The following is a 27,272-nucleotide window of genomic DNA, read 5'->3' as shown; positions in this document are numbered from 1 at the left end:
GAGGGCTAATTCCACAGATGAATGTGCATCACTTGATCTCTCATCAGTTGACGAATTTCACCTGAACTTGTGAACATCCACAAACGAAACGTTCTGGCTCAGTTGCAGCAAACCACTCACATAAGAGGGATTTCCTATTTCTCTCTCCCTTTGGCAGTCTCCCCATGCATCCAAAAAATACACTGCAGAAAGGATGTGACATATGTGGGATGCTGTGGTGGGAAGAGGGGATCAGCAGAAATTTGGACTCCCTCTTATGGTTGCCCCATTGGACCCAAATCACTGTGTCCTCTGTTGGCTCTGAGGCAGGATGAAAGATGCAGGAGTGTCTGTTGCAGACATACCAGTCATTTCTAGATCTTGCCATCAAGTGCTCAACATGCATAAATGGACTCACCCTGAGTGATAATAAGATAACTGGTAGCAGTGCCATGTTGATGCATATCTTCTAGATCACCCTCATCGCTGTTCTTTCAATTCTTTGTATAGTATGTAGCGGTTATTCTGTGGAATAAAACAGGGTTGATTAAAACCAATGAGTACTAAATCTGTCCAAGTTTTGGATTCTGTGTGAAGCCATTTGTTTTTAATTACCTGAAAATTGGTTGGTTGGGGTGGGGTATGTTTTGAGTGTTGGTGGGACAATAGAAAATTAAAGTTATTTCATTCAAATGACATACATTTAGCTAAATATGAATCCATATATACATTAGCATCTCAAAAGGGCTCTGAACCATTTGGAAAAAAGAAAAAAAAACCATGAATGAGTGACCAATTCATAGCTCAATGGCAAAAATAATAGCAGATCTACCAAAACCTGAAAATAGTCAATCATTTTGTAAACTATAAGCAGTGAAAAGGAAACTATGCCACATTGCTTGTGGAGCCAAGGGGTGAAACCCAGATAACACAGGGAGATGTGTCTATCACGCTGTATTTGTACAAGCTTTGCATTTTCTTCCAACTTCGTTTACTAGTTTAAAATGTGTGAATTGAAATGCATGCTGTTCGACCTTTAAGCTCAAACTGTCAATTCATTTCACTGTGTCTGTAATTCCATGCGAAGAAACACAGCAAAAAAATAGAGAACCCGTCTTGTGACCAGAATTCCGCTGTGTGAATAACTTATACAGTTTTTTCCACACCCACCTCTTAAGAGCCTCTTTGGCAATATGTAATTTGATTTCTGTGGCATACTGTACACACATCTTAAAGAACTCACATTGTTTCTTGGAGAAAAAACGCCACTTCTCTGTACTTAAGTGTGGAGGCTGGACATTTTGTGCTACTTGCCCGTCTCATGCTTAAATGTTAACTTTTATCCATGCCTCATTATTGAAACTTCAATAATGAATGAATTGTCTACTATTTAATCATGTGTTAGGATCTGAGTTTGCATAGGAGTAAGAGGAGTTACTCATCTATGCAGCACAAGGCAATCTCTGTGCAGTGCAAAATAGCACGCAGAAACAGGATTGTTCTTTAGTCACTTGTGAGGATGCACAGTATCTCATGGTGTTCAAAAAAAAAGTTAACTTCAATTTATTCAAAGGACCTGAAATATTAAGCTAAAATAGTTTTTTCTGCTGGAATTAAGATTGTTTAGCCAACCCTGCAGCATGCACTGTGTACTTAGATTAAAATATATTTGCTTTTAATCAATACATCAAAGAGTGGTTATAAAAAAAAATTGGAAGTTTTTTTTTAAGCGATTGTATATTTTTTCATTAGTAATCTTTTTTACTAGCCAAGCGGCCACTCTGGTTTCATCATTCGCTTTTCTGCCCGGCCCAAGTGCTTATGCTACCAAGACAATTCTGTTTGACTGCACAGCAGGTCTGTGTTTTTGACTGCTGAATTTATGCTTGAATTATATTGTAAATTGTACATATTCAAATTAGAATCAAGTAATTGCATTTTCTGGCATGCACTCTATAACTGTATAAATGTACAACTTTATTTGGATAATATAAAAAAAATTAACAAACTCTTGTACTCATTAATACTGCAAGCTCAGTTTTATCTAAAACTATATTAAACTTTCAGAAAATTATTGGATTTAAACACCAGTGTTTGTCTAGTTTATCTAATTATGGACTTTTTTAAAAAAAGCAAAAGAATATTCAGTTTGTTTTAGAAGTTGCATAGAGACTTTGGAAATAGCCTCAGAATTTGGCTTATACCATATTCTTGATAAATGAGGGGCTTACTTCCAAGTACAAGCTGTTCTGTGAGCATATGTTTCTTATCTGTCACTGATGGAGTCTTTTTAGATTAGTAATCAGCATTATAGTGACACCTAGTAGGGGAAAACAAGCATTACAACAAACCAAAGTAAAGACACTAGCCAAAAAGGAAATAGAGACCATATCTGCCAATTCATTGAGGATACGTACTAAATAATATTGAACCCTAACCTCATTACCTTTCTGTTCAAAATTTATGATCAGCATTCATATTTCCTTATTCTGTCCAAGTGTTTTACATATATTTGGCAAATACAGGACAAGAACTCTGCTTTAAATTGTGGTGAACTGCCAGGTTCTCAGCACATAACTTGTTGAGCAACTTTCCAAACTCATTGCCGGCTGATTTGTTGTGCAAGTAGCAATCATATTCATTTTGATGAAGGGAGTTGATCTATAATCAGGACTGGCCAAAGAGCTAATGGTCAGAGACCGTTACAGTCTGCAGCAACCTCTGATCTCATTCAAGATATTTATATTTATTGCAAACCACTGAGTTTCTATTAACTTCAAATGTTTGCAGAACCACCCATGGCTCCTCTTCTGTGTTCCTTGGACAGCTGTTAGGTACCAAGTCCTGATCACATTGCTTCTATTTAATGGAAGTAGTAGTCAAAGAAGTAAACCTGCAAGCTTATTTTATGCTTGTACTACTTGTTCATAGTCTGTCTTTATACCAACCTATATTGAACATTTCCTTCTGTAGCTTGCAGTACAGTCGTACCTTGGATCTCATACAGCTTAGTTGCCAAACGTTTCGACTCCCGAACGATTGAAAACCGGAAGTGAGTGTTCCCGTTTTCGAACTTTTTTGGAAGCCGAACATCTGATGGAGCTTCCGCAGCTTCCTGCAGCCAATCAGAAGCCACGCTTTGGTTTCAGAACATCTTGGAAGTCAAACAGACTTCCAGAATGGATTCCGTTCGACTTCCAAGGTACGACTGCACATGCATCTTGTTCATTTGATAAATCTGTAACAAGACTGAATAGAGGAGCACACTAAAGAATTCTATTCCTTACTCCACTGCGCTTTCACAGCACACATCTCAAAATAAACATGCCAATTTGTCATCTGCAAATGAAATTAAATGTGTCCTATAAAACTCATTCAAGTCTTTTGAAAATACGAGTCCAGTGCCAACGACCTGAATATATAAATAAATGTCCTCTACACTATGAAGGACAGCTATAAATAAAAGGAAAGTTTGTTTATCGTGAGCTTAATAAGTATAATGGATATTTTCTGTGCAAATACTTTGTTCAAACAGATACCATTTCACATTTGGATCTTATTCAGCCTCCTATGAGGCAGGCCCACCTGCCTGCCCAGCCTTTCTCCTCTCTGCCTCTCCCCCATGACCTGCTGGATACCACAGTATGCCGGAACTTAGGCATGGGCCAACTGACAAAGATCATTGCCACAACGAAATACATCTGTGCTCTTGATAAAAGAGTTGCCACATCAGATGTTGCCATTCTGTATGAATGCAAGCAAAAAGCCTTTAGGCAGGTGTGATGTGTAATGAAGAAGCTCTCCCGGCAGCCACATGGAATAGCACAGCTGGAAACAGCTCCTATGTGAAAACATAAGAGCCAAAGTTTCGTCTCCGCCAGCATCCTGTTCTCATTGTGGCCAACCAGAGGCCCCTGAGCCCACAATGAGGACCGAAGCACAACAGAGCTCTCTCCAACTGCAGTTCCCAGCAACTAGGCATTCGGAGCCATGCTGCCTTCAACAGCAGAACTAAGAATATAGCCATCATGGCTAGAAGCCACTGAAAGCTTTATCCTCCATGAATTTGTCCAGTCTTAAAGCCATTGGTGAACGTCGCTACCTTTTGTGGGAGCAAACTCCATAGCCGAACCATGTGCTAGTTGGTCTGGTCCGCATCTTCCAACATTCAGCTTCATTGAATGTCCCCGAGTTGTAGTATTTACGAGAGTGGGAGAAAAGCGTTTCACTGTCCGCTCTCTGGGTGCCACACACAATTTTATACACCTCTTATCACATCGCATCTTACTAGCCTTTTCTCAGAACTGCAAAGCTGTATCCTTGCCTCATCAGGGATTTGCTGCACCCCCTGGGTAATTTCCGTTGCCCTTTTCTGCACCTTTTCCAGCTTTACAACATTGCATATAGTGCTATTTTATATATATAAAGAACTGCCGGAACTCACCATGAACGCCTCCCTTGTTCTCTTATAATGGCAAAGGAGCCCACTTGAGAGATGTGGAACTGAGTTCCAGCGTGTTCTGCCAGGGGGGGAGCCCTGATTACATTTTTGTGAAGTCTGAGCGTTTGCACCAATGTGGTTGGTAAGAAAATGCCAGAAAGGCCCTGGCAAAACTGAAACAAGAATACAAGTGACAGGGGAGTTCCTCCATCTCCTTGATTTTTGGTTGGGGGCAGAGGGAATCTGGTCTGTATTCAGGCAGGGGAATGGTGGAGGGGATGCAGCTGCTGGATCCTGTTCAGGGCTATAGGTCAGTAGTGGAGCACCTCATTTGCATGCAAAAGGTTCTAGGTTCAATCCCCAGCATCTCCAGGTGGGCCTGACTCCATATAAGGCAGCTTCCCATGTTCCTAATGGAGAGGCAGGTACAGAAATGTTTATAAAAACCATGCAGGGAAAGTTATTCTAGGCAACCCCCTCTGTTCTTCCCTTTCCCCCTCCCCATACCCTCTAAAGCTCATTTGAGGGAGTTAATTGGCTCAAACTGACCTTCCAGTGACTGGCAGGATATTTCTTTTTAATGTACAAGGAGTTACATTGCTGTACTTCAAGCTTCCAGAGTTTCTCCCTGCCACAAGTTGTGTCACTAGCAACTTCTATTTACCACTTTAAGTCCTCAGATTTTGAACTTTGTATAGTGTTTTAAAGTGGTATAACATCAAGTGTGTATGTGTAATAAATTGGTGTATCATGAACATCTGAATCCATTTCTTTTCCTCCTCTGATCAGTACAATTAATTATTTGCTTAGGCCAGTTTGGGCAATGCAAGATTTAAAAAGTATTAAGCTTGATTTTAACTGCTGGTTGAGAGCACATTTTCTCCTGTGAGTGTCCTCCCCTAAACACACTGTATTGAAACCTTTAATTGAAAGGAATGGCTATTGTCTGTAGGTAATAGGATCTGCACAAAAGCAGAATTATGAACTTTCATTACAGGGGGAAAATGGATTACATAGTTGATTTCAAAAGAAATGGACACTGCAGACACAGCAAGGGCAAAGCATCAATTTTAAAAGCAACCAAACTAGGTTTGGCACAAGAATTCATCTGCATTTAATTGCATCCATTTCCTGACTAGCCTGGCTGAAGAGTTCGACAGCATTGTGAGTTCCACTGTTGGGCTAAAGAGACAAACAGTAGAATTTTAACCCTAGGATTTCTTGCTAAGAATAATTGGATAATAACTGGTTGACTGCTTTCTGCCAATCTCAGTGATAATGACTGTAATGTGCCAGCGGATGTTAAAAGTTAATTTAGACAGGATTCCAGCAGCAATGACAGATGAAGAATCTGGAACTTATTGCTTTTAAAAGCTGATTGAGATGATAAAAATATGTAACAATCTAGTGTCATTCTTATGATTTGGCACTTTTCTAGGGTACGTGTTCTATAAAATGCTAAGCCATGACTTATTCTAGGGTGTGCTTGTAAAAAAACCGCTACTGATGATACTATGAAAACTAATAAAATATTAGTTTAATCAAATATTAGATAATCAGGAAATTATCAGTTTTCATAATAAATAAAGACTACCATTTTCATAGGGATGACTATGAATTTAGTTGTTGTCCTAAATATATAGAGCAGAGGTTGAATGAGAAATCATTTTCCTCTCTAAAACCTGTGTTGTATGTGTGGCAGGAAGTGGGGCTGAGATCCGATTTAGAAGGGGAGCCATACATAGAAAATGGCTTCCTTCAGAAAATGGATTGCTCAAGAGCATTTTTTAAAATAAAATTTAGCCTGGAACATACCGGTAATTTAAACTGCAATTGTGGATTGTATTAACAAGCAAACTCTTCTGGGAAACTGATAATAAAGATGAAAAAAACATTTGATCTATTTCCACGAAGTCACCCTGATGATTATTTTTAAAAACGACAACACCAGACTGTGATACAGCAGTCTTATGTGTTTCATCTAGGAGATTATGCACATATCTTTGGAGTAATATTTCAAGTGTTTTTCATAGCAATCATCCTGTACTTGGAAATGCTGTAAACAGATTAACAAAACCAGCACTGCACTCATTTTAAATAGTACTTAGGCTCAAAATTAGGCTTCTTGTAAGTGGTTCACGATGTTATCATTTTAATTTCCCTCAAAGTGAAAATGTCAGATGTATGAATCTATATTATTGGAGATATAGATAGATGATAGAGAGATAGAGGGATGATCCAAAGACTTACAGAATTAATTCCTCTTGCCCATTTGTGTGGCGAAGTGAGACTTTTCAAAACAGCATGTAATGATTAAGGCTGCCAGGCTAATCCCACTTGTTTAGGAGTAAATTCAATTGAATCCAGTAGGACTTACTTATGAGTAAGGATCACACTTATCTATTCATTTACATGTGTTAAGGATCACACTGTTATGTATTCATTTACATGTTTTGTTGATTAAAATATTTCAATCTCCCTTTTAGAGAAAATGGTCTACAAAATAGCTGATGTCAAAATGAAGCGATTAAATACAGCGGCCGTGGCCTCAGAAGGGTACCAGCCACCATGGTGAGATGATACAGGACAAGGGCATTCCTGCCCTTAGCTTCTAGTGCTGGGAGGTGGAATAGGAGGCAGAAAGCAGCCAGCACTACGCAACCTCACATTTGCTCAGTAGACCAAGGGTGGGACTCTGAATAAGGCAACTAACTCCCTATGTTCCACAGTATAAACCCATTGCCAGGAGCGAGCCAGCAGTAAATCACACCATGAAAATTGGGCTTGACGCTTAGCAAGAACACAATCTGCACAGGAATGTCAGGCCCAGTGAGCACAGAAACTCATCTCTGGTAGGGTCTTGCCCCCATGAAGCAGTTGTTGAGACTGAAGGTCCCTGTGTCATCACAGCTGCCTGTCCCCTCCTCTCCAGGGCTTGTCCTCAAGCAATCGGATACACTGCCTGCTAACTCTCTGCCCTTTTCATGCCTCTTCTGGTTCTGGGAGACAAAGGTGGATGGGAGCTTTTCACAGCAGCAGCAGGAGACACCCCATAACTTTTCACCAGCCTGAATAATATTTGCCTCTTTGTCTCCCTCCTCTCACCCTCCTGCTTCGGCTTCTGCCTCTGATTCTCTGCTCACTGAGCTTTCCCAGCTCACTGAGCCCTGTTACCTCTTCAGCTTCCAACACCTCTTCCCTGACTAATAATAACAATATTATAATAATTTATTATTTATACCCCGCCCATCTGGCTGAGTTTCTCCAGCCACTCTGGGCGGCTTCCAAACGAGTGTTAAAAACAATACAGCATTAAATATTAAAAACTTCCCTAAACAGGACTGCCTTCGGATGTCTTTTAAAGATATGATAGCTGCTTATTTCCTTCACATCTGAAGGGAGGGTGTTCCACAGGGCGGGTGCCACGACCAAGAAGGCCTTCTGCCTTGTTCCCTGTAACTTGGCTTCTCGCAATGAGGGACCACCAGAAGGCCCTCGCCGCTGGACCTCAGTGTCCGGGCTGAACGATGAGGGTGGAGATGCTCCTTCAAGTATACAGGACCAAGGCCGTTTAGGGCTTTAAAGGTCAGCACCAACACTTTGAATTGTGCTCAGAAACGTATTGGGAGCCAATGCAGATCTCTCAGGACCGGTGTTATGTGGTCCCGGCGGCCACTCCCAGTCACCAGTCTAGCTGCCACATTCTGGATTAATTTCAGTTTCCGGGTCACCTTCAAGGTAGCCCCACATAGAGCGCATTGCAGTAGTCCAAGCGGAAGACAACTAGAGCATGCAGCACTCTGGCAAGACAGTCCGCAGGCAGGTAGGATCTCAGCCTGTGTACCAGGTGGAGCTGGTAGACAGCCGCCCTGGACACAGAATTAACCTCCGCCTCCATGGACAGCTGGGAGTCCAAAATGACTCCCAGGCTGCGCACCTGGTCCTTCAGGGGCTTCTCCCTCTTCTCCATGTGACCACTCATTGCAGTCCCAACACCACTTCCCAGGCTGTGAGCCTTTCCCCCTTGGTTGTTCCCCAGCTCCTTCCACCATTCTGTGTCCAACCAGTCCATGACACCCAAAATGCAAGCAAACACCTGTATTTAACAATAAACCAGCTAGTAAACTGTGGTCCCCAACATGGTGCCTGAGGGCACTATTGTACCCACAGAGGCTTACCAGGCTGCCTACCAACCTCTTTAAGCCTCCCCGGGCCAGTTCAAAAATTATAATGGCCACACAGCCCAGGCTTCCTGCCATGTTGCCTGTTTAGGCCCTCGTGCAATTTTGATTGGCTGGCAGACTTGGAAACGAGGAGAGAGAATGGTCCTCTCTGCCAGTGGCTGGTGCCATTGCATCAGAAGAGAGGGTGCAGTTTTAATTGGACACCACCAGCTGAGGCAAGAGGAGGCTGTGCCTGTGCTTCAGTGTTAGGAGGAAAGGTAAGTAATGGTGGGGGGTGGAATTAGAAAACGTAACAGCTGCAGTCTGGAGGGTGGGGAGAGAGAAAAAAGATGTACCACCCAGGGCCTGTTTCGGACAGGTATGTATGAGTGATATGGGTAGGAAGATATATGGGAATGGTGTGCTTTGGCTGGCAGAGAGAGATTTGTCATCTGTGAATTGGATGTTTTGCCTGACATGGAGAGAAATTGGGGGTGGGAACTGCCTTCTGTGTGTAGTTTGCCTGGAAGACAGAGAGAAAATTTTCTCTGTCTCCAAAACTGGTGTTTTGCATTCTGGGAAAGTGGAACAAAAATTATTTTGGGAGTTTTTGTTTCTCCCCCCCCCAAAAAAATGGCTTTGTGTTTGGGGGCCTACATAGCACCTCTGCCTAGTACTTAGAGGTGGGTGGTGGTGGTTGTTTTTTGGAGAAGATTTATAGAAATGGGTGTTCTTTGACTGAATGCACCTACCACAGCAGCCATTTTGCAAATGGACATTTCCACATTGCAGGTATTTTGTGATCACACGCACTATGTTCTCCCCAAATTCTGAATGTGCCCATAAGACCAAAAGGTTTGGGTCCCCTGTATCAAGCCACATTTCCCCATTACTGAACACATCACCTATCACAGCTATTGCATAAATCAGTTGATTTTACTGTTCTCAGTTTGGGTTTGACTCTACTTAATCTATGTTTTACTTTTCTAAAAAAAAAATCTCCATATTTTGCACCCTAAGATTTGACCTTCAATTTGTAATCATATCAGTAATTTCGGAACAGTTTCCGCCCCCCTTGTGGGGGGAAAGAGGAATGAATAACCAGAGAATTCAGTTTTTTTAAAAAACAGAAAGAGAAAACAAAGGACAGGAATGCCTTGAAGTAAAATTGCATTGATACTGATTAAAACTAAGATAGCAACATCAAAAGGGGCTGTGTAAAAAGCCAGAGTGTTTGAACACTGTGCCATTTCCCATTATCACATTATTGCAGAAACATCTGTGATAATCTCTTAATTATGCACAAAGAACAGAATTCTTTGGTTTGTACTTGGTTGGTTTTAAGCTACATCCAATTGTTTCATCCCCAGTGGGGCATAGGACTGGCCTAGGTAGGTTGGATTAATGAATTTTAGAAGCTGGGCCTTTGTTCACATGCTCAAAAACTATTATTGGAGAAATACAGTATTACACTACACACCTTCTATTATGCTTCTTTCTTTAGCAGCTACAGAGGCACTTTGTGTTGAACATAAGACCTCTCCTTATGGACTGACAGGGAAGTGTAGGATAACCAAAGAAACAATTGATCCACCCACTGCGCTGGCTAAAACCAGTTTCCTTGCATCATTGTAAATTGCCAAAGAATCACCTCATGAGCTGAAGTGCAGTGCACGTCAGATAAAGGTAAAGGGACCCCTGACAGTTAAGTCCAGTCGCGGATGACTCTGGGGTCGCGGCGCTCATCTCACTTTACAGGCCGAGGGAACCAACATCTGGACGCAGATAGTTTTTCCAGGTCATGTGGCCACCATGACTAAGCCGCTTCTGGCGCAACGCAACAGTGAAACCGGAGCAGTGCACAGAAACACCGTTTACCTTTCTGCCGGAGCGGTACCTATTTATCTACTTGTACTTTTTGGCGTGCTTTCAAACTGCTAGGTTGGCAGGAGCAGGGACCGAGCAATGGGAGCTCACCCCGTTGTGGGGATTCAAACCGCCGACCTTCTGATTGGCAAGTCCAAGGCTCAGTGGTATTCACCTGTTGAAGCATGTGAAAGTAAAGTGGCACCCACTTAGAGTGAAACAAGGATCAGACAGACACAGCTTTGGAGAAAAAGAAGGTGAGGTTTTATTGCTGAGCAATAATGGACCCAGTTGGAATCTTTTCCAAAAGGACTGGGACCCTGAGAAACACAAATCCTGAGGTCTTTATACCTGAGCAAATCACAGATCATGAGACAATCATGAGACAGTCACGAACGCCAGCGAAAAATAGCCAATTAGCGTGCTTCTTGCCATGCTCCCAGCTCCTGACCGAGCGCAGAGTTCACTCCCAACTTCTGCTTTCCATTGTCTGCACAAATGATGCACAATGATGCACAGTCTGACCTTTTCCCTGGTTCTGACAGAACTCAGGGAGGGAATCTCCTGGCCTACCTCCCCCTAATGCATTCTGTAGGGAGTTTTGTGTGGTTTGGCCCTTCCTGTTTTGTAGACTATTTTAGCCTGCATCTGAGGGGGAGTTTTGTACCAGTGTCTTCTGATTCATGGCTTCCCTTTTCCCCTTGGGTACAAGGATGTTTCTAGGTGAAAGGTCGGTTCTAGAGTTGCTGTTCCAAGCAGTTTGCAGTTAGCTTAGGCAAAAGCTTTCCTTTGATTCAAAATGGATTATAAAAATACTGTAAGACCTGATTATGTGTGAGCATATATGAATATATTGATTACTGATAACTGATTATATGAATAGCATAAGGGTAGCCCTTCTTTCCTTGCTTCACTGTAATACTTTACTGTTCCTTCAGGAAAGTTAAATGGCTTGAAGTTGATTTAAAATAAGCACTAATTTAAATGTCCTTTGCAATTCGATAATTAAGAAAAGCTTAAATTTCCGACAATGTCATTGTAACTATGTTTGCCTCGGCATTTTAATGGGTCTCTTTCCTATTGCCAAATATCCCGTCCCCTCTGAGATGCTACACTTGTCCCTTATGGGTGCGTGTTTATGTCTGTGTATGAAATCTTCCGAAATACCAGGAGTGTGGTACCCTTTTCAGGCATTTTTAATATTCTGTTGGAAGCCTCCCAGAGTGGTTGGGGAACCCAAGTCTCAAAATTTCATTCACCTATGTGAAAAATAGAATAGAGCTATGGCTGTTTTGGTTTCCTAATGTAATTCAAAGGGAGGACTGAAGATTCAGATTCAGGGTCCAAATCAGATTGGATCCCGAACTTAAATCACCTCGCCTGCCAGGGTGTGTGCAAGCAACCTGAGACTTCTCCTGCACAGTAGTTGCTGCTGCTTCTGGCACTTTAAGCCCCTCCTTGACCTTAGAGACAGCGGATGGGATGGAGGAGATCCTAAACAGCCAGACTCTCTCAGGGCCTCCCTCTTCCTCCCCTTCCTGCAACACTTCCAGCCTCTGACATCCCTGACTCTTCCTGTCTGGTGGGTGGTGAAGAGCATATTATAAACTTGATACAGTGGTACCTCGGTTCTCAAACTTAATCCATTCCGGAAGTCCATTCCAAAATCAAGGCGCGCTTTCCCATAGAAAGTAATGGATTAATGTATTCCAGACTTTCAAAAACAACCCCTAAAACAGCAGTTTAACATGAATTTAACTATCTAACAAGACCACTGATCCATAAAATGAAAGCAATAGACAATGTACCGCAGTCACACAATCAGTAGCTGAACTGGCTTCCACACACACACACCAGCCGCAGAAACAAAAACGCAAAATGAATAGCAAAAACAGACAGACCTCAGTGTAACACTCAAAACGGAGCACATTCGGCTTCCGAAAAAAGTTAGCAAACCGGAACACTTACTTCTGGGTTTGCAGTGTTTGGGTTCCAAGTTGTTCAAATACCAAGGCGTTTGAGAACCAAAGTAGCACTGTAGGTATGTGCTGTCAGTGGAAGACCTACAGTATCTAGGACACTTCAGTGCCTGAAGTAGGAGTAGAGATGCTTAAGAATTCAGTCTTTTGAGTATTCCAGTATGAAGTGACCTTGTATGCACCTTTAGGGACGCAGTGGCACTGTGGGTTAAACCACAGAGCCTAGGACTTGCCGATCAGAAGGTCGGCGGTTCGAATCCCCGTGACGGGGTGAGCTCCCGTTGCTCGGTCCCTGCTCCTGCCAACCTAGCAGTTCGAAAGCACATCAAAGTGCAAGTAGACAAATAGGTACCGCTCCGGCGGGAAGGTAAACGGCGTTTCCGTGTGCTGCCCTGGTTCGCCAGAAGCGGCTTCGTCATGCTGGCCACATGACCCGGAAGTTGTATGCCGGCTCCCTCGACCAATAAAGCGAGATGAGCGCCACAACCCCAGAGTCAGTCACGACTGGACCTAATGGTTAGGGGTCCCTTTACCTTTACCTTACTATGTGCAACAACAGTCAGGGTTGTGTGCTGTGATTTATCCATTGGCTTTCACAATTACCATGCAGCTCTTGGTTCTAAGGACATACTAAAACACATTTAAAGGTGTCTATTTTGAGAGAAGATGCATGCAGAAATGCACAATTTGAGATAAAGCATGTCTAAAAATGCATATTTAAATCAATATTAAATTGAAGCTTGACGCTGCTTACCCCCTTTTCAGCCTTCAACAAAATGAATATTCAGGGAGATCCAGCTGCAGCAGATCAGTTTGACTCCTAAAACTGCCTGGAATGAGGTGCTTCGGGTTCTGGGGAGAAGGGACAACAAAATTTGCTGATTTGAAATGGACTTCCATGGAGAGCAGCCATCCTTTATAGTTTGATAACCATAGGCCAGGCAAGGAGACAAAATGAAGGAGAAGAAAGCAGGGCATTTTAAACCTGAACCACATCAGAACTTATGCCATCTAGTTGGATGGTGATAACGAGCTAGGAATGTGCTGGAACATGCTATTTTTTTATTTTTTAGGACAGCTGTGTAGAGAGCAGTCAGCCTAAGCAGTCAATTTGACAGAGATCTAACCAGCAGCATCCAGGAGCGTGTGACTGCAAATGATTTAAAACAGAAGGGAGATAAGAGAGAAATGTGTCTGCCTTCTGAATTTGAACCCCAGTGCCGAAAATTTATTCCCCTCAGCCCCCCAGCTTGGATTGGTAGCAACGTGTTTTCCTAGTCATCAAAGGATTTATGTGAATGATAAGACGTTTTCATTGCCATCAGCATGTCTCCAGGGCCGCTATGAGACTGGGAGATCTCATCATTTCATGCTATGCACTGAGGTGGGTAGGGGGTGAATTCACATTCTTCATTGTAGCTCAGCTATACACCTGCAATATCCAAAGGCTGAAATATTGCTTTTTTTATTTCTTGGTTGTCTGCTTTCCTCAGCTCTGCTTGATGTACACTGGCTGAGCTCAATGCCATCTCCTTTCCACAAAATAAGAATAATAAAATATGCACCAAAAATATTCTGTAGAAATATGATGAACTTTCCACTATTTAGTATGATACGTCTAAAGCACAGTCGATGCTAAGTACTGAGAGAGGCTCGCAGTGCAATGTTTGGGTGCATTTCCCTTATTTAAAAAACGATCTGCTTCCATTTAATCACCACCAATTTCTGAAGCAAGCATAGAGCATCAAAGCTAAACAGAGCCCTTTCATCAGCTTTCTTAAATTTCCAAGTTAAAGAAAACTTTGCATCATTATCACCCAGTTTTGCATATGTTCATATAAAGCAACAAAAGCTTCCAGGAAATGTAAGATATTAAAAAAAAGACAAGAAATCCAGCTCTGCAGTTATATCACACACAAAAATAAAACCACAGTTGGCCACCATTTGATCATGCGCTTATACAAGTGTATATGGAAGCCATCTGGCCTATGCCACCTTTGGTTTGATTATAATAAATGTGTCAGGTTTGCGATTCTGGTCTGAGATTGCTGCATTATTACACACTGAAGAAGAGTTTGGATTTGATATCCCGCTTTATCACTACCCGAAGGAGTCTCAAAGCAGCTAACATTCTCCTTTCCCTTCCTCCCCCACAACAAACACTCTGTGAGGTGAGTGGGGCTGAGAGACTTCAGAAAAGTGTGACTGGCCCAAGGTCACCCAGCAGCTGCATGTCGAGGAGCGGGGACGTGAACCCAGTTCACCAGATTACGAGTCTACTGCTCTTAACCACTACAGAATAACAACTGTGCTTCCTTTCCTTTGGCAAATGCTACCATTGAAACTTTTAGATTAGCTGGTAACTGGCTCTAGAGAGCTAGTGTGGTGTAACGGTTAGATTATTCAACTAGGAGCTGGGAGAGCAGGGTTCGAATCTCCACTCAGCCTTGAAGATGACCGGGATACCTTGGGCCAGTCTCCATCTCTTAGTCTAACCTACCTCACAGGGTTGTTGTGAGGGTGAAATGGGGAGGTGGAGATTCATATACACCACCTTGAGATCCTTGGAAGATAAAGGTGGTATATAAATGTAAGAAATAAAATTTCTGGTTGGTTGATTTTAATGTACCAACCAGACGTAATTCCCTGGCTAACAAAAGTTATCAGCTATCAGTTGTTATATTTGCTCTAGAACCCTGTAAATGTATTGTTTTCTCCACCCAGCCACACAGGACAAGGTTTCTTGCTACCAATATGCCTTCTTTCCCCTCCTCATATATGTCTGCATCAGAAACACATGGCTTTTTGGAATTGCAACACAGCCAGAATTTTGTGCCACACTTTGTAGGCTTATATGGCATATACTGTCTCAGACAACTTCCTCCAAATGGCAATAATTATCCAACAGCTTTACTATTCTCATATGACACAAAGCACTGTGGGAAAGGAAGCATCTATACCAGACCAATGACATCTTTTGGATACTTAATGAGAGAAGCAAAATTTATCTGAAATTTGCAAAATACTCTTACAAGCAACTATGGGCTCCTTAGATTCTCTTACAGATAACTGGGGAAATGATTCAGGTGTAAACTGCAGATCCAGCAAAATGGAGTAAAATTTGGGATGCTATAGCGTGTTCTCACTAAAGGAGAGCACGTGTTGCGGATGGGGCCTAGCAAGACACCCCATAGTTGCCAGGCAGTATAAGATAGAGGGGCCTGGCAAGGATTGGCTGTTTGAGTTGCTGGGATAAAATGGATGTTGCCAATTTGGGGGTGGGAACAGGTTATTTAAACAAGGTTCACAGCAAGCTGCTTTCTCTTTCAATGTGGGAACCGGATCACCCGCCCGCCCTCCCTTTTGGGCTTGTGCTTTGACCTTGCTATGCCTATCATGGGGTCGTCCGCCTTGGTGCGGGGGCCTGGTAGGAATTTTTCCATTTGGCTGATTAGTGTGTGCCATTTGGTTTTTGCCTACTGCGTAGCAAATCGTCACAACTTGTAAGGTTGGCGGTTAGGCATTGGTTTAAATTGGTTGGTGGAGGGGTATGGATTGGCTGTGCCTGCCCCTCCAATGCTGCTGCTGCATGGGAATTCCGTTAAAGGAATTCAGGGGCTTACCATCCTCTCGTCCAAACCCCTGGAATCGGGTGCGGGCCGCGTAAGCTCCTGGGAGCATGCGGGGAGAAGCTGAGGGTCTGTGTCGCAGCTCCAGTTATCCCTGATCTTGTTCCTCCACACTGGCTCTCGCTGGAATCCGGGAGTCAGTGCTGTCCCCCAAGGCGGGGGGGACAGCTAGTCATAACCAATGCCTAAGCAAGGCGGTTAGGCATTGGTTTAAATTGGTTGGTGGAGGGGTATGGATTGGCTGTGCCTGCCCCTCCAATGCTGCTGCTGCATGGGAATTCTGTTAAAGGAATTCAGGGGCTTACCATCCTCTCGTCCAAACCCTTGGTGCAGGGTGCGGGCCGCGTAAGCTCCTGGGAGCATGCGGGGAGAAGCTGAGGGTCTGTGTCGCAGCTCCAGTTATCCCTGATCTTGTTCCTCCACACTGGCTTTCGGTGGTGCCCGGAAGTCAGTTCTGTCCCCAGGCGGGGGGACAGATAGTCATAACCAATGCCTAAGCAACCACTCACAATTTGTATGTTTAATAAAGTTGTGGCCAAAACTATGCCAAAAACCTTAAACAAAAATTTATGAGTGATGTGTGAGTTATTGGGGTAGGGGTGTTTTGGGGGACCTCAGCACGCAAACCATTCAGCTCATTATCAGTCTGTATATTTCATATTTCACTTTGTAAACCGCCTTTCTATGTTACTGAACACAAGACGCTTTACAACAACAAATAAACAAAGATCATATACCTTATAATAATCTGATCCAATGCAAAAAGTCATAATAAAAACATGGCTTTAAAACAGCCAACTTAGATCAAAGAATATTCAACAACCCATTAGAATAGTACAGTAAAAATTAACTCTCCAAATATCAGCAAATTAAAAAACCCCCAGAAATTCACTCTTAGCCATTACAACAAATAATTACTAAACTATAATTAATAAAAATAACGGCAAGTTACAAAGACATAAAATACAACAATGCATACAAAACCATGTAAAAGGGTCAAATTAAGAAACAAAGACTCACAACTTACAAAATTATTGATAGTATCTAGTCCAGCCTTCTGCCCCCTTAGTGGCTTACCAGATTACTGTCGGAAGCCCACAGGCAGAAAATGAGGGGGATCACCATGCTCTGCTGGCAGCTGGTATTCAGACCCACATTACCTCTGGTACTAGAAGTAGTACACATTCATTCTACATATTAGTCACCGACAGAGTTCCTTTAAATTAACTCCCAGGTGTGATTCCCCACAGCCTCAGCAGATTTTCAAGTAATTAACAGCCCATTGCAGGGGAGAGGTATGTGGGAAGATTGGTAACTTTTCCCACTTGTACTTGCAGTACCATGCAAAAATGAAATAATTTGGGAAGAGTGCATTTTTCAAACTGGGCTGTCCTTGTGCCTGGATCCTAGAATGGCACTTATTTCTGTATTTGATGAGGTGGGGGAATGATATTTGAGGGGGGGGGGGAAATAATCAATTAGCAGCAGCAAGAATGACAATTGCTAGAAGAATGAAGAAATTAGGTGATAATTTAAAATCAGTGTGGTATCAACAGCTATGGCCTACCGCATTAAAGCAAAAACTTACACACACACACAAAAGACAGAAACAATTCAAGAAACACAGTGGGCAAATTTGAAGCAACTTCATTCAGTTTTATGGCACAAAAATAACATAACTGGCAGCCACAGGCTTCTCTGGAAAGAGTGTATAAAATAGTTCCTTGTTGAGTAATAATTCTCTTTTTCCTTTAGAGCTATCAACAAAGATGTGACTTTTGTCACATTCGAATTCATTGCCATGTTGTTAAACCATGGGGAGGGGACCATGCGGGGGGGGACCTCAGTGGAAGCCGTTCAACTTCCGAGGCGCGTTCGAAAACGGAAGCATTTACTTCCAGGTTGTCGGCGTTCAAAAACCAGAACGTTTGGCTTCCAAGACACTCAAAAACCGAGGTTCCACTGTAGCCAAAATGGATTGCGTGAAACAATCCCATGGTCAAGCACACAAACACTTCCCTTTGTGCTGCTTTTGTCTGTTAAGATTATGTGATTTTTTTAAAAATGTCTCCCTTGAGAATCTGGCTTCCATTAACCAAATTAAAAGCTTCCTCAGTTCATGCCTCTTTGCCTCTTTCTACTAACTCACTGCCAGTGAATTATGGAACGCTGTGACACTGCAATTTTAAACTGCTACTCTGGTGACCTCAAGAGGAGAAAATGCATTAATTAAATATGTTGCCAAGTTTACTTGGAAAGGAAGTTATTCATTCATGAAGCATTTAAAATATTTTTAAATGAATGAATGAAGCATTTTGAAGCATCTGCGTCATTTCTATATGTTAGATTTCTTGGAAACATTAAGGTTAGGGATTAGTTTTCCAGAACATTGTTGGCAGCGTTTAAAATGACTTCTCTGTTAATGATCTTTGGCACTACTACTGAAAATATTTCCATTTGTTTATATTGCCCTCTCATGTGTACTTTCTCAAACTGACTTCGTTTGCTCTCAGTGATATCACCACAGGGCCAAATCTGATTGGCTATGTACTTCTATGATCACTGATTGGCAGGCATCACCCATATGACTAAGCAAAGGGGAAGAAAGACACTGCAACCAGTGGAAACCCAAACAGCGGGGACAGCAATGGAACTAATAAAAAAGAAAAGTTTAATATTCGGTTTCAGTGCTGAAAAAACAGACTGATTCAACTTGGACCAATTAGGAGGCTCCTTTATTTGACTGGAGAATTACCCTTAGTTAAGAAATGTGCCAAACTGCAGAAAATATGATTTTGGAGTCGAAAGAATTCAATTTCCAGGTAAAATGATTGCTTCTGATTACTTATTCAGAGTTCTGTTGGTACTCTCTCACCTCCCCATCTTCCTTTACAGTAGAGACATAGGTTTCACTCTTGCAGTGCTCTCCCAAAGTATTGGAATTGCAGAGTATTAGTGAAATAATTCTCTACCTGCAAGCTGGAGTGTCAATTACAATAAGGCTCTGCCTCTGCACCCACTCTCTCCTTCAGTGTTTGCTCTCCCATCACCCTACCCTAATGTTATGGTAAGCTTAGAGACATTGCTTTTGCTTTCAGCAGACGCCTGCCTGGAGCATTATTTTGATGCCTGGATCAACAAGGTGCTACAAAGCACTTTAGGGCTCCTTGCTTCAATCTGTGCCTCCTTATAGAGATCTGATTCACCGTTGGTAAGTCCAGATTCCCCGGGGCATCCAGCTTCACCTCACAATTCATCACAATCTGATGCACAGCCCTAATTAATATTAACACAAGGGCATTGGGAGAGAGGGCAAAGAAATATTTCCATCTGTAAAATCACAAATTTTGGCCTGAAAATCAAAGCCAGATAATACTTGGCTCATTCCTAGTTAAGGTTGTAACTTCAAATAATTCTGGTTTTGAAATAGATTTAATTATTCTTTAAAAATTGGCACATACCCATAGTATATTATGTACAGATACCACCCTACTTAAAGGTTACCTTATTGAATAATTGTAGCCCTGATGGTTTAACTTTTCATTAGAGTACCATGATGCAATGCTTGGAGATAAGTGCAATGTTACAGTGGTACCTTGGGTTAAGAACTTAGTTCGTTCTGGAGGTCCGTTCTTAACCTGAAACTGTTCTTAACCTGAGGTACCACTTTAGCTAATGGGGCCTCCCTCTGCCGCTGCGCCGCTGCCGCACAATTTCTGTTCTCATCCTGAAGCAACGTTCTTAACCCGAGGTACTATTTCTGGGTTAGCGGAGTCTGTAACCTGAAGCATCTGTAACCCGAGGTACCACTGTACTGTGCTGTTTACCGTATTATTATGCTACTTTGAAGTTCAGTTTTACATGGAAGGAGTCTTTTGACACTCAGCAGCTAAAGCCTTCTGCACAAAACAGTATGTCATTGTTCCCCTCTAATAAGCAGAATGACCTTTCTTAAATTCCTACTGAGTAACCTGTGTTTTTAATGTGACGCCTTTCAAAAAATATCACAGGGACATGCTAATAGCAGGAGCAAAGAGCAAAGATAATGAGCGTTCAAGTTTGTGTGTCTTTGGCTAAAACCTAAGACTGGATGGAGAGAGAAACCCCAATTGTTGATTCTGTGAGCCTTTGCTAAAGACAGGCAGCTACCCACAGTCATTTCTGCGGATGGATAACACCTCACCCCAAATGCTAAGCCTTAGCAACGTAATTGTATGGCTGGGTTAGAGCCCATATTAGCTTCCCAGCAGATGGGTAGCTGTTGCTTACAAAAAGGGAGAGGGATGAGATGGCAGGAAGGTGGGCAAGGTAGAAACACACCACCAAATAGCACGAGATTGGCTCTGCCAGTGCATTTGCACTGTGCTGACCTCCCTGCCACCTCTCCTCTTTCCGTCTTCCTCCTGGTGAGCAACAAGGGCCACCTGCCAGGAAGCTAGCATAGCCCCCACCTGAGCTGCTTCTGGGATCAACTGTATTATGGGTATGGTTGGTGGAAATGCCTGAGAACGAAATCTGTATGTGGAAGGGTAATAAGGATGTGCTTGGGAAATGTTACTGTGCCAGAAAGTATGGGTGCAGCTTCTATTTGAGTTATTTGGTTTAGCTGCTAACAATGCTTTAATGCATGGGGTTTTTATTTGATTTTTACTTGCAATGTTTTCTGACATTTAAGAGGATGTCTTGTTTTGCTGCTAATTATGCTGCATTAATGAGGATTTTTTAAAATAATTTTGAACACATGATTTGTCTGGGTAACTTTTTCTTCTGGGATTTTGGAATGTTGTATTTCAAAATATGCTGTAAACAGCTTGAGGTGTTTGGGTTGTTTTCCTTCCAAAAACTGTAAAGTGGAATACAAATGATGTAAAATAAATAAGTGACTTCATTGATGTGATATAGTGGCAACCATAAAAGGGAGAATGGATACCTCAACTACTGAAAACATAAAACACAACTAGGTCTGTCCCAGAAAAAGGGCTTTGGTGGGCAAAAGTAGCCTCCTTCTTTAAGAATGAGTGGTGGCCTTGTCTTCTAGGGCCTATGTGAAGAAGGCATGACACCTAGAGCACTTGATGCTTCACTTGGTGCAGCAATTTCCATGATCTTCTGTGTTATGAGACTCTAGGCATTTGATGAGACTTTAATGCCCAAACCTTGGCCCTCTGAAAGCAGTGTAGGCTTTTCATCAATAATTGCAATGTGTGTTTGCTCAGTGACTTACACCAGATCTTTTGTGGCAATAAAGGAAACAATAGTTGCTCTCTAGAGGAGTTTTGGTGGAGACTTTTATGAATTCCATGTCTGCTTTGATATCTGGGAAACTCATTTTCCAGCAATAAAAAAAGCTATCTCTGCAGAAAGTTCTTCCTTTTTTACTTCTTGGTTAATTTCCTATGGGAGGAATAAACCAACTGGTCACATTGAAACAGTGAGCAAGATCTTCAGAGTAGCAGAATTCTATGTTTGCTAGTGGTGGTATTGAAATAGTTTCTCTGCCTAGATATGGAAAACTGGGTTAGACACGTGGTTCCCAGTTTGGTCTGTCTGGGTGCTATTCAGTTAATGTTTGCTCATCATAAACCCACAGAAAGTAATGGACCTAACTTAGTCAGGTTCATTAATTTCAATGGGTCTACTCTGAGTAAATGCTAGTTGAATTCCTCACTCTGTGTTGTAGATATGCAGCAAGCTTTCACTTATTCCATCATCATCTTATGGGCAGAACCAGTGGTCTGTCTGCATGCTAGCCCGACAGTACATTTAGTGCAATATTTTGTTTCTGTCATCAGTGTTAGTTGGGTGCATTTGGAATATCGCCTACTGTTCCGGTAGCCTCCCCTCAAAAAGGATATTGCAGAGTTGGGAAAAGTTCAGAAAGGGCAACAAAAATGACCAAGGGGGATGGAGTAGCTCCCTTATGTGGGAAACTCGTGAAAAGGTAAGAGACAAGTTGATAAAAGTGGGTACAAATTATGCATGGCATGAAGAAACCGGGTAGAGAAAAGCTTTTCTCCTCTCAAAACACTAGAATTTGTTCATCAAATGTTGGAGCATTGAGGACAGGCAAAAAGTGCTTCTCCACACAGTGCATAGTTAAACTCTGGAATCTGCTCCAATTTGGATGGCATGAGCCTTCTGTGTTCATCTCATAAGTCCCCGAGTTTGCTCTGTCAGAATAGATGTCACACAGCTTCCAGGAATGGCATTTTCTGAATCAGAACATCCAAAAAATGTATGTATAGCTTGTACTGATACCATCAACAGAGCCAATTGGGGCATGGAGTCAGGAGGGCCATTAGGCCTGGAGCCTCCAACTCAAAGCAGGCCTCAAATTTAGACTCTTTCCCCCCTCTTCATTTTGTGGCCTTTGATGAGTTTCACAACTCATTTTTATGCACACAAGACCGAACTGCGACACAGTCCTCTCAGACTACAAAAGCGTTTGTTACATATAAAAACATCAAATTATCTACCACTCTATTTTTGGTGCCATGCAATTATGGCTAGAGGCCTCAAAAAGCTGGAAGTGGTTCTTTGGAGCTTTCAAAGGGCCTGGCCATAAACATGTCTGCAGAAAGATTTAGGCAGCCATATTCTGAAATCTCCCCAAAGTGTTAAATCATACCCTTCTCGTACAGCATGCAAGCGAGAGACTAATGATGAATAGCATGCATTAATAAGTGCTACCTGCAATTTCTGCTTCGATGAAAAACGGGAATGGAATCACGGTCCCTGCTGTTTAAAATGCCATTCATGAACTTCAAGAATCCCATTTTCCAATTGCATATCTTTATATCTCACTCGAGGGAGGTTCCACTTATGTACAAATCAAACAGATTTGAAATGTAAAAATACCTCCTACAGTTTTATAAAATAACATTATTACAATTTAATCTGTAAAATAAAAACTCTGGTTATTGACTGTATAAAGTAAGCATCTTTCACCCTTTAAAGTGGCAAAGTAAGATGTTTATGTTTCGCCACCAGGAGAGATGGGCAAAGGTTTAATTTTATTCAACAAACAGGATAAATCCACAGACATCCATTTGATGCAAATGATTACCTAAGGTCTAATTGTCTGAGTAGGAGAAGAAGGTGTGCAATTGACTGATGTTTTGCATTCTTGTTCTGTACTGGGAATTTAAACCAAAAAAAATGCCTTCTGACTATAAACAGAAAAAAGATTTGATGGGGAATAATTATGGGAAAGTAGCATGTCATTTTAAAATGCAATTTTCTAACAGTAATCACAGATAATTCTATTGTGTGGTGCTTGGAGGGACCTTACAGGAGTAAGGTCTTGGATATTTTCTTGAGTAGGTTGGAAAGTTGTTCTTAGAGTCTTCTAAAATTGTGATAAATGGGTCTGGGAAACTCTAGCACAGCAGAGAGTAACAAAATAAGAAGCTAAACTAGATTATATTCCAAAAGAACAGCAAGGAAAACATAAATCAGAAAGTTGGGAAAGATGTTACAAATCTTCAAAATTTCTTCGTAAACCCCACTACTGAATTGGTGCCAATAATTGTGCTCTTATTGTTGCCCCTAAAGTGATTATTGCCTTTGTGCTGTTCTAACTACTTTTAAAACCCAGTGCTTCAGCTTTTGGAACCCTACGTCTTGCAAAAGTTGATGCTATAGATAGTCACTCGGTATTTGCGAGCAGCTTAGGCTGAAGTCTGCACAATGACCACCTCATCTATGCTAATAAGCCTCACCCATCTTCTTCAAGATATTGTTAACCATCCATCTGGGGGGAGTGGAAACAGGTCGGCTTCTAGCTCATTTCCCTCTCCTGCTAGGAGTATCTGGGATCAAATTTCAGTCCAAAAATTCAGAGACTGCAAGAGGACAAATTCTTAGACACCAAGGATAGAACTTCACCACTAAATACTGTCAGGAAAAATATTTGTAAGGTAAATGACCAAATGTCACAGATTTATGGTGATGCCTAATATTTAAAGTAATCTACTGTATGTTTTGGGAAATTGTCTTTTCACTATGTATTTGGACACCTCTTAAGATATCAAAAACAAATTTGCATGATGGTCGCCTGCTACCCACGTGTGTTTCTGTGTCTAACCCACTAATCAATATCTATCTAGTTTATTTTCTGATAGATAAAAATATGTTCTAGCTGTCAAACCCCTTCCATTTCTTCTTTGGTGTCTTTCATATGAACAGGAGGAACTTCCCCTCCATTTCTTCCATAATGTACCCCCCTCCACGCCCAAACCTGTTCCAATGGATTGGGGGAACTCCCAGAACAGATTTGGTGGGTGGACACAGGGAGAGAAGAGTTCCATTCTCTAAGCGGAAGCTCTTGAACAAACGCTGAAAAGTATAGCAATCTACTTTAGTTTGTTTCAAGTATTCCAAAGTCCTGTGGTTGCTGTGCTTGGAGCTGGTGCCTACCTGATCTCTGCATGTTACCAAGCATAGCATTAATAACAATTGGCTTAGAACAAATTCAAAAACAGGTTTTTTTCCATGAAACAATGTTTTTCGATCTAATTATATAACTATGTGCTCAATTCTGAAAATGTTTTCTTCTTTCACTCGCACAAAATAATGGATTACCTCCTAGAAAATGAGATAAAGGAGAAGGGAACCTTTAGACTACACTTTTCAGATGAGCTTTCTAGCTCAGTTCTAAGGTTTATGCAAAACTAAAAGTATATAAAGAATGTGTATAATGATGAACCAGCTTTTTACATGAGTCCCCCTGCCCCTGATGCTATTCAATTCCAACTCCCATCAGTTCCAGCCTGCATTGCCATTGCTCCAGAATGATGGGAGTCCTAGTTCAACAACATCCAGACAGTGTACTGTTGGCCACCTCTGTTTTAACAAGTTGTTATTAATAGTGGCAATGGGCAACCAATGAAACTGTTTTATTATCCTGCATTATATTAATTGTTTCCATGCGCCTCATCACATGTCATCAAAACACAACAACCCACCAACAGCATCAAGCAGTTTCCAAATATGTATGAAACACTAAAATAAATTCTCTGTTTGGTTTCAGACCAGACAACCAATGCTGGGACACACATTACTTCTCTATGTGAAGATTTGCTCTGAGGTAGATAAAGGACAGCTCACCTGGTGGACTAAAGGAAAAGAGGGATTCTATAGCTCAGTTGGTTATAATGTTGTGCTGGTAATGCCAACGTTGCAGGTTCAATCCCTGAATGGGACAGCTGTGTATTCCTGCATTGAAGGGGGTTGGACTAGATGGCCCTCGGGATCCCTTCCAACTCCGCAGTTCTATGATTCTATGAATTCTATTGCTATTGGTTGAACCAGGAATGGGCAGCCTGTCCAGGTTTGTCTCTGCCTTCATCCATCACTGGCTCCAGCCTCACCTACTGCTGGCATGCAGCCTTCATCAGATTACTCCAACCCAAAAGTGTTAAGTAATCATTTGCAGGGGTTGAGATTATTGATGGGAAAAATAATAATCATAATAATATAGCTTTTTTGTACCCCCCACATCTTATTGGGTTGCCCCAACCACTCTGCGTGACTACAAACAGAATATATGCCAGCCTTCAAGAGCTTCCCCTCCCTTTCAATGGAGGAGGTAGCAATCTGCAATTGGAGTGAATGGATCATCATCTAGGTGTCACCCAGGACCATCCAGTAACATGATATGAGGGCATGGAGATTTACAATGCACTGGTAGCAATCCACACAGTTGGTTGCATGCAGCTAAGCTTTATTCAGAGCAGATTTATTAGGCATGACTCACTTAGGTCTATTAATTTCAATGGGTTAACTCTGAATTGGCTACCATTTGGTATGTCCAAATGTAAAAGCTCTGGGAAGGGCCACATGCTGCTTTCAGTGGCCTCCCTTTGACACCTTGAGCCATATATATAGTCAGTGTCTAACAATCTCGCCATGCAATATTCTGTGGGTAAATATTTTTAAACTCTTGAATCAAGGAGTGATGAAATATTTAACAGTAGAGCAGCTTCTAATGAGCTCAGAAAATGGTTATCCTGCAGCTCTAAAGGCCTTTTTGTTTGCTTATCAATCCCCGTGATCTTGTTTTTATGAGCTGTCTGCTAGCGATAGTGTCCTCAGAGAAGTGGGTCTCTCATCCCCTGCAGATGAAGTGGCTTTTGTCTGTAAGGACTGTAGGCACAGAATCTAGTGGGAAGTTCTCCTGCCCATATGCCATTGAAATACATGGAGGCCCTGCAAAAGCACGGTAGTACTACATTCACAAACCTCTTCTGCCACACAATTTTCTACCTGCATTACACGTAAGTGATGGGCAGCAGCCTCAAAAGCACTCAACCTTGGTTCTCAATGATCCCCTTCAAGCTAATTTACCTCTGGAACACTAATGGGACCATTTAAAACGAACCCTGCTAAATGCCAGATCATACAGTGGAATAGCAACAAAAGCGGTGCCAGATTAATTGAACAAGGGAAGCATAGAAACATTTTACTGGTCCATCTGTACTTATTATTCCCACTAACACAATATTTTTTTTTATTGAAATGCAGAGATGATGGTGATGATTTATTAAATTTCTGTTCCACCCTTCATCCAAGGATCACAGGGCAGTTTACGATAAAAACTCATCAAAATGTATAGCATAGTAACAAACAAAAACAATACCCCCCCAGCTTAAAAGACCGTACATTGTTTAATTAGCCAAAGGCCTAGGAGGAATGTTTTCACCTAAAGATATGCAATGAAGGCACCAAGTGAACCTTGCTGGGGAGAGCATTGCACAAACGGGGAACTACCACAGAAAAGGCCCATTCTCGTGTTGATGCCCTCGAGAACTCTCACGGAGGAGGCATGTGAAGATAGGCCTCAGATGAGCATCACGGGGTCTAGGTCAGTTCATATGGGGAGAGGTGGTCCTTGAGGTATCGCAGTCCTGAGCTGTTTAAGGCTTTACAGGTCAAAAAAAGCACTTTAAATTGGGCCCGGAAACTAATTGGCAGCCAACACAGTTGGACCAGGATTGGTGTTATATACTGAAACCGGTGAGCAACCCGGCCACTGAATTCTGCACCAGCTGAAGTTTCTGAACCTTCTTCAGAAGTAGCCCCATGTATAATGCATTGCAGTAATCTAACCTAGAGGTTACCAAAGCATACATGACAGAAGTCAGGCTATCCCTGTCCAGATAGTGGCATAGCTGGGCCACCATACAAAGCTGATGGAAGGCACTCTGTGCCACTG

General features: G+C 42.0%; 1 long non-coding RNA gene across 1 annotated transcript in view; it reads right to left on the bottom strand.

Moving 5' to 3' along the window:
* Positions 1-13,164: 13,164 nt before the first annotated feature.
* LOC310746285 overlaps positions 13,165-27,272 on the bottom strand; it is a 136,941-nt gene continuing 122,833 nt past the window's right edge. Inside the window, exon 3 of the long non-coding RNA XR_014540579.1 lies at positions 13,165-13,280. This is a non-coding gene — a long non-coding RNA (uncharacterized lncRNA). The remainder of the gene's footprint in view (positions 13,281-27,272) is intronic.

Source organism: Podarcis filfolensis (genome assembly GCF_964270895.1).
Source record: "Podarcis filfolensis genome assembly, chromosome: 1".
Lineage (NCBI taxonomy): Eukaryota > Metazoa > Chordata > Lepidosauria > Squamata > Lacertidae > Podarcis > Podarcis filfolensis.
This window is presented reverse-complemented; position numbering and strand designations above follow the sequence as displayed.